The following is a 13,334-nucleotide window of genomic DNA, read 5'->3' on the forward strand; positions in this document are numbered from 1 at the left end:
TCCGGTCCAGGGAAGACATGGCTTGGCAGTTCGGGCTGGACTGTTCCCATGAGGCACAGGGTCAGACTGATTTGCATATGGCCATGTCTGAACTGGGGTGGCGGAGTGAGCTAAAGAACGGTGATGGATTAAACCCAGATCTGTTGACTGGGTGTGAGTGTTTGATTGGTTCGGATGCTCCGTACATCACCACCCCCTTTTGTACCACTTTGTTCACCATAAGTTGGCAGGGTATGCTCAGACGTGAGTCCCTTGCTCACTTTGCCACTGGAGTCAAGCAAGCCCGGCTGAAGACGGCTGTAATGCCAGAAACCGGTCCTGGGAAGCTTGATTCCGGTCCAGGGAAGACATGGCTTGGCAGTTCGGGCTGGACTGTTCCCATGAGGCACAGGGTCAGACTGATTTGCATATGGCCATGTCTGAACTGGGGTGGCGGAGTGAGCTAAAGAACGGTGATGGATTAAACCCAGATCAGTTGACTGGGGGTGAGTGTTTGTATTGTCAACGCTCCGTCCATCACCACTTTTGGTTTTTCTTTGTTCGCCCTAAGTTGGCAGGGTATGCTCAGACGTGAGTCCCTTGCTCACTTTGCCACTGGAGTCAAGCAAGCCCGGCTGAAGACGGCTGTAATGCAAGAAACCGGTCCTGGGAAGCTTGATTCCGGTCCAGGGAAGACATGGCTTGGCAGTTCGGGCTGGACTGTTCCCATGAGGCACAGGGTCAGACTGATTTGCATATGGCCATGTTTGAACTGGGGTGGCGGAGTGAGCTAAAGAACGGTGATGGATTAAACCCAGATCAGTTGACTGGGGGTGAGTGTTTGTATTGTCAACGCTCCGTCCATCACCACTTTTGGTTTTTCTTTGTTCGCCCTAAGTTGGCAGGGTATGCTCAGACGTGAGTCCCTTGCTCACTTTGCCACTGGAGTCAAGCAAGCCCGGCTGAAGACGGCTGTAATGCCAGAAACCGGTCCTGGGAAGCTTGATTCCGGTCCAGGGAAGACATGGCTTGGCAGTTCGGGCTGGACTGTTCCCATGAGGCACAGGGTCAGACTGATTTGCATATGGCCATGTCTGAACTGGGGTGGCGGAGTGAGCTAAAGAACGGTGATGGATTAAACCCAGATCGGTTGACTGGGGGTGAGTGTTTGTATTGTCAACGCTCTGTCCATCACCACTTTTGGTTTTCCTTTGTTCGCCCTAAGTTGGCAGGGTATGCTCAGACGTGAGTCACTTGCTCACTTTGCCACTGGAGTCAAGCAAGCCCGGCTGAAGACGGCTGTAATGCCAGAAACCGGTCCTGGGAAGCTTGATGGATTAAACCCAGATCAGTTGACTGGGGGTGAGTGTTTGTATTGTCAACGCTCCGTCCATCACCACTTTTGGTTTTTCTTTATACATATACATATACATATACATATACATATACATATACATATATATATATATATACACATGACCTACTGGCAATCGCCAAAAGGTAGTTATACTTAGGACCATGTTTCCATAGGAAAAGTGTTTTGACTTTCCTTTAACCTTGGTGCCATTTGACAATTTTTACCAAAACTGTGCCAGTAATTCTTGTTGTGCATGGAGAGTTTTGGTGTGTTCTGTCAAGCAGGGATTGAGAAAAGAGGGGGTCAAAAAGTGAGTTTCCCATATTTATTCCCATAAGGGCATGAATACACTACAGCCCAAACTGCTGGATAGAATTACAGCAAATTTGGCAGAAAGTTAGCTTTTGGTCCGCAGATTGTGTTATGAGTTGTAAATCCGTTCAGTTGTTGTTGAGAAATTTAAGGAAATCCAAATTTGTATCTCTGCGATCGCAGCTAATTCTTGAATTATAACAAGCTTGTGCAGGGAAATAAAGAGCTATGATTGGCTGCTAACGCTTCAACCAGAAAATGTTGGCAGCCATTTGGGGACTCTGCTTCTGTCGAGTCCCACAAAAAAATGGAAATAAAATGGGAATAAAAAGAGAAAGGAGCAGGGTAAGAACACCCTGACCCCCAAACCTTGGTCTTGGGGTCCCCGCCATAGCATAAAAGTATTTTTTTTAATTCACAACAATTTTTCCCCAAATAATTAGGAATATCGCTGTAAAAAGCACAAAAAAAACACAAGCACAGGCTCCTGCGCTTGTTTTAATTGTAGCCCCCAAGTGGTCCGGGGGCATACGGGGGTAAAAAAAAAATTGTGGCGGGCGCATGGGGCGCCTAATTTTAAAAGTAAGCGGGCTAACTGACCCCCCGGGGACCACCACCTCCCCAGGGCTACAAATTAAAAATGATATGGTTGGACCACATGAACCACTCCCAATCTCCAGGGACTACCACCTTCCCAGGGATATAAATACATTGAATGGTAGGCTGCATGGAAGCCCACCGGGACCACCACCTCCCCAGGGCTTTGTTTTTGTTTAAGAAGGAGGGTGGCCCATGCACACAGAATGAAGGGGTAGCAGACCCAAGGGCCATACATGGCCCTTTAGTCTGCCACCCCCCAGGGCCAGCTCCTGCTATGTCCGGGGATCCCCACCCCTGGGACACAACTGTTTGCTTTTGCTTGGTAGGAGCTTTAACTGCTCCCTTCTAGCAAAAGCAAACACTACAGTCACAGCGGGTGGAAGCTGTCAAAGTGCTCCCACCCGCTGGAAGCAGAGGTTTAATCTCTTTCCCTCCTTGCAGACATGCGGGCAGGGAAAGAGATGAAACAAAATGCTCCTCCACAGAGGGAGCTGCATTCCCAGCAGCTCCCTCCATGTAGCAGCAATGCTGGCTCCCACAGTAGTCAGGGAGCTGAAATGGACCGTGGGGCATTCAGACTCCCTCATCAGTCCCCCACACTGGTGACTGGGAGACCATGGTGGGCTCTAGTTCGCCTAGCATTACAAGACTGGGGGATGGGGTCCCCGGAGCCGAAATTGGCAAGGGAAGAGAGGCCATGTGGCCCAGACCACGTCCTGGATGATAGCGTCCCTGTGGCCAGTCCCCTCCCCCATTTCTTTATGACCAGACACTGGGGAATGGAGTCGACAGGCCAAAATAGGCCTGGGGAAGGGGGTTTGCGGTCCCTACCCCATTGAAATGTGTTGCCGAATCCCAGGGGATTGGGTCCCCAGTGCTGAAATCTGCCAGAGTAGGCGTGCCACTCTGCCCCCCACCTCCATTCAAATGTGGCCACACACCCCCCACTCACAGAAACACACTCACCCACCCACTCACAGACACTTAAACACCCAATCAGACACACAAACATCCACTCACGCACCCACTCACACACCCACTCATAAACTCACTCACAGACCCATTCAAGACTCGCCGACACTCGCAGACCCACTTAGAGAGAGAGAGAGAGAGAGAGAGAGAGAGAGACACACACACACACACACACACACACACACACACACACACACACACACACACACACACACACACACACACACACACACACACACACACACACACACACACACACACACACACACACACACACACACTCTCTCTCTCTCTCTCTCTCTCTCTCTCTCTCTCTCTCTCTCTCTCTCTCTCTCTCTCTCTCTCTCTCTCTCTCTCTCTCTCTCTGTCTCTCTCTGTCTCTCTCTGTCTCTCTCTGTCTCTCTCTGTCTCTCTCTGTCTCTCTCTGTCTCTCTCAGTCTCTCTCTCTCTCTCAGTCTCAGTCTCAAAGGTCACAGTTTACAGTTGCCCTTTTACCTAGCAGACAGCATACAGTGATTTCTTTTCTTTCTGACAAATATATTAATTTTGCGTTTTGACTCTTTCCTACTACCACGCTCCTCATTTATTTTCTGAAGTGGAAGCTAAAGCATCCATTACTCATTCCAATAAATGGAAACAAACTGCCTCTTCCCCTCCAACAAAATTGAAGGCAGTGGACTTTAAAAAGATACAAGCCATTCATATTAACACTGATTCTATCAGACATTAAGCATATTCAGTGGGTCATGGCTACTCTCTCAATGATGGTATCTGATAATAAGATTACAATCTGAGATAATGTTAACACCATTACAACTCTGACTCCTTTAGTTCATCAAATCTACCCCATGCAAAAGACACTATTGGACTTAGAAAACAGAAACCAACAATATAATTTGTGCATTTTTACTGTACCTATAATATTTAGGGTCAAAACCTCCATCTTTATCTAGATTGTATGATACTAAAATTTCTGAACATCAAATTCCCAGAAAAGTTTGAAATAGATAAGCCAAATCGATCCAAACCAAGGCAGATTATCTTCAAAGTTGTACGTTATCTCCGTCTTCCCCTCATCAGGTAAGCGGTACAGGAATTCTATCTATACTACTAGAAGGTAATAATGTCTACTTGCATCAAGATTTCGCCAAAGAATCACTGATACTTCACTGATAATTTTCCGACTTAACACCAATATTTCGAGAGGCAGGTTAGAAATGTGGTCGTCTGGAAAAAAAAAAATTCTAAATTCTTTTCTTCACCTTCTGACTTGATTACCTATCTTGAACAACATCACCCTTTCGCAATGAACTCACTGCCTTTCAGCTTTGCTGACTGATATCTCTCCTTACTTTCTTATACTACTCTTACATACATTATGGTAGGGTTTCGCAGCACATTCTATCATGCCTCTTAACTCTGTCTCGGTCTACTTGCTTAATATGAGGTCTTGGTGTATGACCTCTATGTGTTATGTATGTATGTTTTGTTTGTCTGGCTTTTATGGTCTACTTCTTTTTCTTTATTTTTCTGTTTCTTTTCTTTTGTTTAATTATTGTGTATGCACTACTATGGCTACTCAAAATAACCTCAAAGTTATCTCGCTCAATGTTAAGTGATTACAACATCCAGTCAAAAGGCACAAAATATTAGACAACCTAAAAAGATTTAAGGCCAATATTATATACTCATATTAATGACAAAAATCTAAATTCCATGTCCAAAGGTTGGGTAGATACTATTGTTTGATCCACAGCTGTAGGTTGCAAAAATGGTGTGGGCATCCATAGTATATCTGAAACGTATTACGAACATTATCCTTGTTTCTCCACAACTGACAAAATAGAACCTCTCCCAAGAGACTCCACTATCACAAGATCAATCAAAATCTGTTTGGATACAAATTATTACCAATTGTTTACCAGCTTCCAATTTTGAAAATAAATGCATTTTTTTTATACAATTGTTTTTGGTCTCCAGATAACATGTTTAAAGCTAAATTACTTGACACACAAAACTGTTGGCATTGTAAATCTTCTTTACGTTCTATGGTTCATATGATTTATGAGTGCTCTATTGTTTCTCCTTTTTGGAAGGACTTTAAATTGAAAACGCTGCTGTTCCCAAAATAAAGTCCCCTCCCCCCTCTGGTCTCCACAAATGCTACAGCGCGGGGATGCCTCCGGGTCACCAGGCGCTCTATAAATCGCTAAATAAATAAATAATAATAAATAAGTTTGGGATATAATTGAAAAAAAATAGTTTTCACCTCCTTTTTTATTAGCTATTATTATATACAAGTCTTCTGCACTTTCCCAGACTCTTTCCCCTTACTTGTTTGACTTCCTAATCTCCACATCTGTTAAATCAATTATATCGATTGGAAAGATGCTAATTCACTCTTTGCTCATGCCTCGTGGGACTTGATAATTTTTCTTTGACTTGGCCTTATTTATTTTTTTTGCTTCCACCTTCCCCATCCTCACAAATAACATATGGTGTACTCTTGACTCCTATATTAATATTCTAAATACATCATAATATATTACAGGCTCTAAATTACTTTCAAGTAAGGGTAGTAGCCCTTGTTTTGTTTGTTTTTATTATTTTAGGTTACTGTTTTTATTATTTTTGCACTTTTATGTAAGTTAATAATGGGATTCTTATAATAGTATAATAACATTTTCATTTATTCTTTCAGTTACGGCACTGTTTTCTGTATGTTTTTGCTGTTGATATATTATAGTCAATAAAATATTTTGAACCCAGGAAAAGAATCTCATTATGAAAAAGATTTTACTTATATATACATATAATGCAAGCATCAACATTCATCGTTATTCACATCATTATAAAAAAGAAAATTAATGACGGCAATATCATAGATGTCATCATTGGTATGGCGTCAAATATGTAATTTAACATGTGCTGAGTGATGCCATGTATGAGGTTATAGGCTGTGCATTATGGGGAACCAAGCTATGGTTAGTGTACTTACCATGACCAGAAAATTAGCGGCTTTTATGTTTTGGTTTGTAACTACAACTTTAAATCAATTTTTTCCAGTAACTTTGTGAGTTTAAAAAAAAATTATGTTAATGAAATATGTCAAAAACTAACAATAACGTCACTTTAATATGTTTTCTTCAGTTTGTATGTGTATATATATATATATGTGTGTGTGTGTTTGTGTGTGTATATATATCAAAGCTCCAAAGTACCCAACGTATAAGGAGCACTCGAGCGGCAACATGCTCATAAAGAGCCTTTTATGGTATGCAATCCGTCAGCACAACAATGACTTTAAGCAGTTCAATTTACCATGGATGCCTGACGTGGTTTGAAGTGTCCCCACTTCTCTTCAGAGGCTTTGGCAATTGAAGGCGCATAGGACACCGCCCTCATCATTTAAATGCTCCAATGCATGCCCTAGATGGGAAGCTCTGCCGCGACTAGCAGAGCTTTATGGCCCTTGTAGTGCCCTTTGTCTCTAGATGGAGCGCGCAATGTTGCTTTTGTAACATTCATAGCCCCCAGATGGGCCTCGGTGTGCCGGTGGATATGCTAAATCTGTTGCTGCCCCACGAAGTCAGCCTGCTCAAAAACAGATTGTGTGGCCCCCACATCCTGGGGTGGTGCTCCTTCATGGCAGAGTGTGCCGCGTATTTATCAAAGCTCCAAAGGACCCAACGTATAAGAAGCACTCGAGCGGCAACATGCTCATGAAGAGCCTTTATGGTATGCATTCGGTCACCACAACAATAACTTTAAGCAGTTCAATTTACCATGACTGCCTGACGTGTTTCGAAGTGTCCCCACTTCTCTTCAGAGTCTTTGGCAATTGAAGGCGCATAGGACACCGCCCTCATCATTTAAATGTTCCAATGCATGCCCTGGATGGGGAACTCTGCCACAGCTAGCAGAGCATTATGGGCCTTGTAGTGTCCTTTGTCTCCAGATGGAGCAAGCAATGTTGCTTCTGTAATATTCATAGCCTGAAGATGGGCCTTGGTGTGCCAGTGAATATGCTGAATCCATTGCTGCCCTACAAAGTCAGCCTGCTCAATAACAGACTGCGTGGCCCCCACATCCTGGGGAGGTGCTCCTTCGCGGCAGGGTGTGCCGCGTAGTTATCAAAGCTCCAAAGTATCCAACGTATAAGGAGCACTCGAGTGGCAACATGCTCATGAAAAGCCTTTATGGTATGCAATCTGTCAGCACAACAATAACTTTAAGCAGTTCAATTTACCATGGATGCCTGGCACGTTTCGAAGTGCAATTGAAAACGCATAGGACACCGCCCTTATCATTTAAATGCTCCAATGCATGCTGACGGGCATGCATTGGAGCATTTACATCAGGTTGTTCCCGGAAGACCATGTTTTGCATGATTTTACTAATTCACCTAGTTATTAACAATGACCTATGTATGGTTTCCCTCTCATTCAAATCCAGTGCATCAGGTTTTTCAGTACAAAAACATACTTATATTGCCATTTAAACTACATTGAATTAAATTTGAAGAAAATCATCTTAGAAACTCACATGCCACCAGAAAGCCATTGAACCCTAGGAAAACAAAATCTTCACCAATGTTTGATTATGGTATCCTCATAATTTCACTCCAAATGGGATTATCAAGTGTTGATGTTCGTCCAAGCTTTTATCCCAAGATCCACAAGACAATTGCTCCACTTTCATTGATCATATTTGGCAATAGCAACCTTTTCCATAACCATTTAAAATTTCTATATTTTGTATTGAGGTTTGCTATTTCATACTCACCGAGTGCATATTCAAGGTTAGAAGACACCCTTATTATCCCAAAAGTCACTTTTTCTCTGTATTATCCACTTCATGTACCTACTTAGGTGCACAGGTTCTATCAGATCAAGTGTACTATAGAACTACACAAATGATGACATTCAATAACTCATAAATTACTCTTTCCAAATGATGCAAGTTTGCGAGGGCTGAGATGAAGTCATATTTGCTCTGCTGTGTTTTATTGCTGTTACTGCTTTTGTCTTGCTCTGTGCCCTTATTCTCACTGTATTTCTTGCTTTTCCTCTTGATTTACTTGTGCCACTGTACTCCCGTTCCCCTCTGTTCCCCGCCCAGTCTGATCTCCCACTTTCTCGCCGCTGCGTCCCCTGCGGCCCCGCCCCCCGATCGCCAATTCGTCCCACTCCCGCCTCCCAGCTGCTTCTCCCTCGCACCTCACCCTCTAATGGCGGCCGCTGTGCGGTGAGGAGGGCGACCCTTGACCCTGGTTACAGGCAGGTCGCTCCCCACAAACAAACACGGCGGAAACATTTTGGGTTGCAGTCAAACAGCACAGCCATTTCAGAAACTGGATGAATCAAATCAATCAAGTTCTCCTTTTCATCTTTATTTAAACTTTGTGCTTACTCCTTTACTCTTTTTCCATATTCCTTTTATTCTATGTTTTCTTCAATTCATTTTATTCATTCAGTAACCATGCCAGGCTTTTCACATCAACGAAAAGGACACCAAATAAATCCACATGTTGCGTTTTTACTTTAAAATAACCCAATGCATTTCGGGAAGCCATCTTCCCTTCCTCAGGGGTATCTAAAATGCAAAATTAAAAAAAATTCACGGAGATTGCCATCAGCGTGAATAGTAAATGTAGACATCAACCATGTATTTGCATTCATTTGCTTGACTACCTCTATGTTGAACTCATTAATACTACATGCACCCCTCATAGTGCTAACCTGATACATTCATCATTGTTACATTGACCGGGGCTTTAAATTCTACACCCAAACCCTTGGGTAGGCTCACAAATATCTCCCATTGGGACCTTCCATTTCATAGTGTTATCCTTCCCACTTCCACCCATGTCCTGCAATTGCTTTTGCCTAACAATAGTCTCACCGTACCATAAAAGCTGTCTTAATTGCAAAGACCCGAATTCACGTCTATCGTAGCACATTCTAAAGCTGAAGTGCATTCCAGTTCTTAACATTTCCTGCTCCATGGCGTGCCACAGCACAAACTGAATTCGCTGTTAATAAACTCCTTAATTGGAAGACCTTCCCCTTACGTGATTTATCTCATGCGCATCTGTCACTGCTTTCAAGAATGTACTACAACCATTACACGTTGCTTGTCAGTCCCGCTGGCGATCTATAACACTACATTTCCCAATTTCCCACAATGCATCTCCAACTGTGTTCCTCCTGCCCGACTCTCTGGTAAGCAAGGAATAATGACAAAAGTGCTTGAAACAACTTGCAGTTCACTGCAAAAATGACAAATGAGTTCAAATTCCATCATAATTAATTTAATCCATTATCCACGGTTTTAATAGCACAAAGCACTTAATGTCACTCCCCACACCACACAGCTCCACCTGTGTGCCTGTGCCCCTGAGCCCGCTGCTGCCGTGAGATCGAGGCACCCCTCTGCTTCCTGCTGGTAGTCTGCTCCCTGGTATCTGCACTTTGCTCTGTTGTGTTTTATTGCCGTTACTGCTTTTGTTTTGCTCTGTGCCCATATTCCCACTGTATTTCTCACTTTTACCCTTGATTTACTTGTGTCACTGTACTCCCCTTCCCCTCTGTTCCCCGCCCATTCTGATCTCCTGCTGCTGCGTCCCCAGTGGCCCGCCCCCGATTGCCAATTCATCCCGCTCCCACCTCCAAGCCTCTCCTCCCTCCCACCTGACTCTCTTATGGTGGCCGCTGGGCAAGCCCGTCTGTGCCCGTCCGTGACTGGACCGCGCCCAGCGCCAGACCCCCTGGCCGCCACAACTCCCGATGCCACTACCACGCCAGCACCCTCCACGCACTCAACGCCGGCCTATCCCACACCTGCTTCCGGGCCACCCCGAAGCGGACCCACGGACCCTTCACCTGCCAGAACTGCCGCTACACCAGACTCCATACTACCGCCACAACAACCGGGGTAGGTCGCAACAGCCTCTGATACCTTCTTCTCAACACCCGCTCCGCCCGCAGACAAGCCATCAAACTCTGGGACCTACTCAACTCCACCTCCCCAGATGTCACCTTCCTGACAGAGACCTGGATGAACCCCTCTTCGGCACCCAACATCACCATAGCCGTCCCTAACGGCTACAAGATCACCCGCAGGGACCACACCAACGGCACAGGAGGAAGAATCGCCATCATCCACAGAAACACCCTCAGAATCTCGACCAGCACCGACGACACGTCTATCACCACCGAACACCTGCACTTCCAGATCCACACTGACCCCAACACCACCCTCAGAGGAACCCTCATCTACAGACCACCCGGCCCCACGTCCGCAGTTCAGCGACTCCATCGTCAACTTCGTCAGCCCGCACACCCATGCATCCTCAGACTACATCCTCCTCGGAGACCTGAACTTGCAACTCCAAAACACCTACGACAGCAACTCCACCACCCAGCTCGACAACCTTGCCAACCTCGGACTCAAACAGCTCGTCACAACTCCCACCCACTCCGCCGGCCACACACTCGACCCCATCTTCGCAGCCAGAAACCACGTCACCTCCAGCCTCACCACCAACTCCACTGGACCGACCACTGCTGCGTCTACTTCACCTTCGAGAAACCTACCACGCACCTCCGCACACAACGGGCCCCTCACCGCAGCTGGAGCAAAGTCACCGAAGACCACCTAGTCACCACCCTAACCCAAAACACACCAACGGACGCTACCGACACAGACTCCGCTGCCCTCAACCTCAGGCAATGGATCGACGATTGCGCCAACACTCTCGCCCCAATCAAGAAACCCTCGAACAGACGCACCGACAGAGAAGCCATCTGGTTCACGGCCAACCTCCAGGCATCCAAGCAGGCCTGCCATAGGCTCGAGAAGAAGTGGCACCACAAACAAACACCAGACAGCAACACAGCCTACAAGAGCTCCATCAGCAGACACCACCAACTCATCCAAACTGCCAAAAGGGCCTCCTTCAAAGAGTGCATTGACAACAATGCACACAACAGCAAAGAGCTCTTCAACATCATGAAGGAACTCTCTAACCCCAGCGACATCCCGCCATCACAAGACCTCTGCGACTCCCTAGCCACCTACTCCCACCGCAAGATCACAGACATCCACGACAGCTTAAGCAACCAGGCCCCCACAACAGACACCTCAGAATCACCACCCCCCAGCCTCATCGACATCGACCCTCTGCTTTCCTGAACCCACTTCAACGACGAAGACACCATCAAAATCATGAACACCATCCACTCCGGCTCACCATCCGACCCCTACCCGCATCCCATCTTCAACAAAGCAAACTCCACCATTGCACCCCATCTCCGCAAGATCATGAAAAGCTCCTTTGAGACCGCCACCTTCCCGGAGACCTGGAAGCACACCAAGATCAACGCCTTACTCAAGAAACCCATAACTTTCCCCAAGGACCTCAAGAACTTCCGGCCTATCTGCCTACTCCCGTTCCTGGCGAAAGTCATCGAGAAGATCGTCAACAAGTAAACTGACCTCCTTCCTCGAAAAGAACAACATCCTGGACCCATCCCAATCCGGATTCCGCAGCAACCACAGCACCGAAACAGCCCTCATCGCCGCTACCGACGACATCAGGGCCATGATGGACAACAGAGAAACCACTGCCCTCATCCTCCTGGATCTCTCGCCCGCCTTAGACACTGTCTGCCACCACACCCTCCGCACATGCCTCCACAATGCAGAAATCCGTGACAGAGCACTGAACTGGACCACCTCCTTCCTCACCGGCATAACCCAGAGTGTGCACCTCCCCGCATTCCGCTCTAAAGACACCAAGATCATCTGTGGCATACCCCAAGGATCGTTCCTCAGCCCGACACTCTTCAACATCTACATGGCACCGCTCGCCAACATCGCCAGATCACACTACCTCAACATCGTCTCATACGCCGACGACACCGAGCTGATCCTCTCCCCACCAAGGCCCCCACCACCGCCAAATCCAACCTGCATGAAGGAATGAAGGCCACACCCAATGGATGATGATCAGCCGCCTGAAACTGAACTCAGACAAGACGGAGGTCCTCATCATCGGATCCACCCCCTCCGCCTGGCATGACTCATGGTGGCTGACCGTACTGGGAGCTGCACCAACGCCCACTAACCACGCACGCAACCTGTGAGTCATCCTGGACTCCGCATTGTCAATGACCCAGCAACTGAATGCTGTCTCCTCCTCCTGCTTCAACACCCTCTGCATGCTCCGCAAGATCAATAGATGGATCACCACCGGCACAAGAAGGACAGTCACCCAGGCCCTCGTCAGCAGCAGACTAGACTACGGCAACACTCTCTACGCAGGAACATCAGTCAAACTCCAGAAATGACTACAGCACATACAGAACACCTCAGCACGCCTCATCCTCGACATCCCTCGCCACAGCCACATCACAGCCTACTTAAAAGACCTACACTGGCTCCCCGTCAACAAGAGGATCACCTTCAAGCTCCTCACCCACGCCCACAAAGCGCTCCACAACACCAGACCAGAGTACCTCAACGTACGACTCACCTACACCCCGAACCGCCAGCTTCGCTTCGCTGACCTCGCCACCGTCCCCCGCATCCGTCGAGGGACCGCCGGCGGCAGATTATTCTCTCACCTCGCTGCAAAAACCTGGACCACCCTCCCCATACGCCTACGACAGACACAGGACCTGCTGGCCTTCAGGAGACTCCTCAAAACCTGGCTGTTCAAGCAGTAGCAGCCCCCCATCCCCCCAGCGCCTTGAGACCCTCACGGGTGAGTTGTGTGTTCTACAAATGTACTGATTGATTGATATGGTTAAAATATGTGAAAACAGAAAAGGGAAAATACGACTCAGTACGCCTTCAGCTTTGACCTATTTCATTAGTGGAAGAAGTCTAGTGCTAGGGTAGAGAGGCATTAAACATTAAAACATTTAGTGTTTTTTTTTTTTTTTTTACATTAGTTGCACACCATGTACTACTCGGAAAATGTTGTCTAAGAAATCTGATAGTTATGAAAATTGGGTTGACAGATTACCCGAAAGGCTGAGAGACTTTTAACTACACAGATTATTGCATAAACCTAACTTCCTCAAAATGTAGTTTTCAAATCTGCTGC

General features: G+C 46.6%; 1 protein-coding gene across 6 annotated transcripts in view; it reads left to right on the plus strand.

The window, feature by feature from the left end:
- Positions 1–13,334, plus strand: part of PLCH1 (phospholipase C eta 1) — a 942,696-nt gene that overhangs the window by 356,824 nt on the left and 572,538 nt on the right. The window lies entirely within an intron of this gene.

The sequence above is a fragment of the Lissotriton helveticus genome, chromosome 11 (assembly GCF_964261635.1).
Source record: "Lissotriton helveticus chromosome 11, aLisHel1.1, whole genome shotgun sequence".
Classification (NCBI taxonomy): Eukaryota; Metazoa; Chordata; class Amphibia; order Caudata; family Salamandridae; genus Lissotriton; species Lissotriton helveticus.